The sequence below is a fragment of the Hemiscyllium ocellatum genome, chromosome 1, assembly GCF_020745735.1.
Source record: "Hemiscyllium ocellatum isolate sHemOce1 chromosome 1, sHemOce1.pat.X.cur, whole genome shotgun sequence".
NCBI classification, from domain to species: domain Eukaryota; kingdom Metazoa; phylum Chordata; class Chondrichthyes; order Orectolobiformes; family Hemiscylliidae; genus Hemiscyllium; species Hemiscyllium ocellatum.
This window is the reverse complement of record NC_083401.1, coordinates 11,117,205-11,122,241: the sequence shown is the minus strand read 5'-3', so window position 1 is coordinate 11,122,241 and position 5,037 is coordinate 11,117,205.

The following is a 5,037-nucleotide window of genomic DNA, read 5'->3' as shown; positions in this document are numbered from 1 at the left end:
ATTCAGCCCATCGTTTCTGCTCTGCTATTCCTGCTCGTTTTGGTTGGATGGCTGGTTTGTGATGGAAGGTGATGCTAACACAATGGAGGGTTTAAATTCTTCACTGGCTGAAGTTACCATGAAGACATGGTAACCTGCACCCTTACCTAGAGTGTGGTGACCCACAGGTTAAACCACCACCAGTCATCTCTCTCCAGTGAGGCAGCAGCCCTATGGTAGGGCAGGACAATGGCGACTTTATATTACCTTTAAGGGACTCTTGTGGTGCTTTGGTAGTGTCCCTACCTCTGAGGTAGAGCACCTGGATTCAAATCCCACCTGCTGCAGAGTGATGTGATAGGAATTTGATTAAGAATATATTTTAAAAAGCAATGTTCCCTTCTGTAATTTTAAAAATCTCAGCAAATGGGCCAAGTGCCGGCAAATGGGACTAGATTAGGTTAGGATGTCTTGTCAGCATGGATGAGTTGGACTAAAGGGTCTGTTTCTGTGCTGTACATCTCTAAACCTCTACAATTCTAAGCTCTTCAGCAGCAGTGTGTACTATCTACAAGATGCACTGCAGAAATTCACCAAAGATCCTCAGACAGCACCTTCCAAACCCATGACCACTTCCATCCAGAAGGACAAAGACAGCAGATACATGGGAACACCACCCCCTGCAAGTTCCCCTCCAAGCCACTCATTATCCTGACTTGGAAACTTATCAAGGTTCCTTCATTGTCACTGGATCAAACTCTTGGAATTCCCTCCTGAAGGGCATTATGGGTCAACCCACAACACATGGAGTGGTTCAAGAAGGCAGCTCACCCCTACCTTCTCAAGGGGCAACTCAGGATGGGCAATAACTACTGGGCCCAGCCAGCGGTGCCCACACATGGGAGAGCAAATTATTTTAAAAGCCTTTGATTTTAAGGAGCACATGGATGTCCTGAGATGTTGAAAGATGTCATTTGAATGAGAGGTTTTTAATTTCTTTCAGGAGGAAATGGGAATTGGCAAAAGTGCAAAGTTTTGAGCACTGAAGTAGCGGGAAAGGAGGAATGCAACTCTGAGGTGTTCTCGGAAATCTTGATTTCAATGGAGTGAGGGTATAAGGTGGGAAAAGAAAATGAAGAACGGACCATTTGGAGCTTGGGAAGAAAAGAGCTGAAAGTAAAGTGAGGCATTGATGGCCAGAGTGAGGGTAGGGCCAGTCAGGTATAGAGGGGGGAGCTTGTGCCTGGAGTCGGAAGAGGTAGGGAAGGTCCTTAATGAATACTTTGCTTCAGTATTTACTACTGAGAGGAACCTTTTTGTTTGTGAGGACAGCATGAAACAGGCTGATATACTTAAACAGGCTGTTGTTAAGGAGGAGGATGTGCTGAAAATTTGAAAAACATAAGGATAGGTAAGTCCCCTGGGCCAGATGGGATATACCAGAGGGTTACTACAGGAAGTGAGGGAAGAGATTGCTGCACCTTTGGCAATGATCTTTGCATCCTCACTCTCCACTGGACTAGTGCCAGATTTTGGAGGGTGGAAAATGTTATTCGTTTGTGCAAGAAAGGGAATAGGGATAATCCTGGAAATTACAGACCAGTTAGTCTTATGTCAGCGGTGGCTAGAGAGGATTCTGAAAGTCAGGATTTATGATTACTTGGAAAACCATAGTTTTATTAGAAATAGTCAGCATGGCTTTGTGAGGGGCAGGTTATGCCTCATAAGCCTTATGATACTGGAGGATGTGACAAAACACATTGATGAAGGGAGAACAGTAGACATGGATTTTAGCAAGGTGTTTGATAAGGTTCCCTATGGTAGTCTCATTCAGAAAGTAAGGAGGTATGGGATACAGGGAAATTTGGCTGTCTGGATACAGAATTGGCTGACCCCTAGAAGAGAGAGTTTGGTGGTAGATGTCAAGTATTCAGCCTAGAGCTCAGTGACCAGTGGTATTCCGCAGGGATCTTTTCTCGGACCTCTGCTCTTTGTGATGTTTATGAGTGATTGGATGAGGAAGTGGAAGGATGGGTTATTACGTTTTCTGATGACATGAAGATTGGTGGAGTGGTGGATAGTGTGGAGGGCCGTTGTAGGTTCCAACAGGGCATTGACAGGATGTAGAACTGTGAAGTGGCAGATGGAGTTCAACCTCGAAAAATGTGAAGTGATTCATTTTGGAAGGTCAAATTTGAGTGCAGAATACAAGGTTAAAGACAAGATTCTTTGCAGTGTGGAGGAACAGATCCATTGATCCCTCAAAGTTGCCACCCAAGTTGATAGGGTTGTTAAGAAAGCATATGGTGTGTTGGCTTTCATTAGCAAGGGATTGGGCTAAAGAGCCACGAGGTTATGCTGTAACTCTACAAAGCCCTGGTTAGACCACATTTTGGAATATTGTGTTCAGTTCTGGTCACCTCATCAAAGGAAGGACGTGGAAGCTTTAGAGAGGGTGCAGAGGAGATTTACCAGAATGCTGCCTGGACTGGAGGGATGTCTTATGAAGAAAGGTTGAGGGAGCTAGAGCTTTGCTCATTGGAGCAAAGAAGGGTGAGAGGTAACTTGATAGAGGTGTATAAGATGATGAGAAGCATAGATAGAGTGGACAGCCAGAAATTTTTTCCCAGGGCGGAAATGGCTGTCACAAGGGGGCATAATTTTAAGGTGATTGAAGAAAGGTTTAGGGGAGATGTCAGAGGTAGGTTCTTTACACAGAGAATGGTGGGCGCGTGGAATGCACTGCCAGCAGTGGTAGTAGAGTCAGATACATTAGGGATATTTAAGCGACTCTTGGATAGGCACATGGATGATAGTAAAATGAAGGACATGTAGGTTATTTGATCTTAGAGGAGGATAAAAGGCTGGCACAACATCAAGGGCAGAAGAGCCTGTACTGTGCGAGACTGTGCTGTTCTATGTTTTATGTTCTTGACTAGGATACAGGGAGGGGAAATTGTAATAGAATGAAGAGGAACTGAGTAAAGAGGTAAAACTGTCTCTCGCCATCTGGCTATCGGTTCTACATTAGGTTATCAAAAAATTCTCAGGACATTCGCCTCACAAATATGGCTAGTTCTATTGGTCCTTAAGACAAAGTGGTCCCTTAAGAAGGTGGTGGTGAGCTACCTTCTTGAACAGTTGTAATCATTCCATAATTACAAGAATTCCTCAGCTTTTGACCTACTGTTGTAGCCACTATGTTTCCATGGTAGGTTGAGTTCAGATTCTGGTCAATGGCAACCCCTGCAAGATATTGATGCTGGAGAATTGATGCCATTGAATGTCGCAGGACAATGGTTAGATTGTCTGTTATTGGAGATGGCCTTTACCTGGCAATTGTGTGGCACAAATGCTACAATTCATTTTATCCAGATATTGCCCAGATTGTGCTACATTTGGATGTGAACTGCTTCCATACCTGAGGAGTCACAGATGGTGCTGAACATCGTGCAATCATTGGCGAACATTCCCACTTCTGGCCTTATGATGGAGGGAAGGTCATTGCTGAAGCAGCTGAAAATGGTTGGGCCTAGGACACTACCCTGAGGGACTCCTGCAGAGATGACCTGGAGCTGAGATGACTGACCTCCAACAACCACCACCATCTCCCTGTGTGTCAGGTATGTCTCCAACCAGTGGAGTGGTTGCCCCCGATACCCATTGATGCCAGTTTTGCCAGGGCTCCTTGACAGCTCTGTCAAGGGCTGTCACTCTCCCCTCCCCTCTGGAATTCAGCTCTTTTGTCCATGTTTGAACCAAGGCTGTAATGAGGTCAGGAGCCCTGGTGGAACCTCCACATGTTGCTGAGCAGGTGCTGCCTGATGACACACTGCATCACTTTACTGATGATGGAGAGTAAACTGATGCAGTGGGAATGGCCTGTGTTGGGATTTGTTCTGGTTGTCGTGCCTGGGCAATTTTCCACATTGTTGGGTAGACGGTGTTGTAACTGTACTGGCACAGCTTAGATAGGGGAGCAGCAACTTCTGGAGCATAAGTAGTCAGTACTATTGCTGGAATGTTTTCGGGGGGGGGCCATAATCTTTACAGTATTCAACAATTTCTTGAAATCACGTTGAGTGAATCGATTTGGCTGATGATTGGTATCTGTAATACTGGGGCCCACTAGAGATGGATCATCCACTCAGCATTTCTGGTTGAATATGGTTATGAATGCTTCAGCCTTGTCTCTTGCACTGATGTGTTAGGCTCCCTCATCATTGAGGTGTCTCTTCCTCCTTTGAGTTGTTTCATTGTTCACTGCCATTCAGGACTCCAGAGCTTTGACATGATTTATTTACAATATTGGCCTTCAATACAAGAGGATTTGAGTTCAGAATCAGCAGTGTCCTTCTGCAGCTATATAGACACATGGTGGGACCACATCTTAAGTACTAAATACAGTTTTGGTCTCACTACTGAAGAAAGAATATACTTGCCGTAGCCGGAGTACAGCAGAGGTTCACCAGGCTGATATAGAGATGGCAAGACTGGGCTATCACAAGAGATTGGTACAATTAGCCTGTATTCCCTAAAGTTGAGGAAGATGGAAGGGATTTAAATCATATAAAGTTCTGAGAGGACTGGACAGACTAGATACCGGGCGACTGTTTTCCTTGGCTGGGGAATCTAGGTCCAGAGGATACAATCTCAGGATACAGGGTAAACCATTACAGACTGAGATGAAGTAACATTTCATCATGCAAAGGGTAGTGAACATATGGAATTCTCCACCACAGAAGACTGTGGAGATCAGGCCACTGAATGTATTCAAGGGGATAGATGCATTTTTAGATTTTCATAACATCAAGGGTGTATGGGGAGAATGTGGGAATAAGGTGGAGATAGAGGATCAGTCATGATTATATTGAATGGCAAAAAGGCTGGAGAGGCCGAATGGCCTACTCCTGCTTTTATTTTCCATGCTTCCATTTTTCAATGGCATTGCTTAGCTCTCCATCTCTGCCTGTTACCTCTCAATCTCTGACTTACAGCTCTTTCTGTTCTTCCTGATGTTCTTGAATTCTGATTCCTCTCAAAAACCTGACCTTAAAA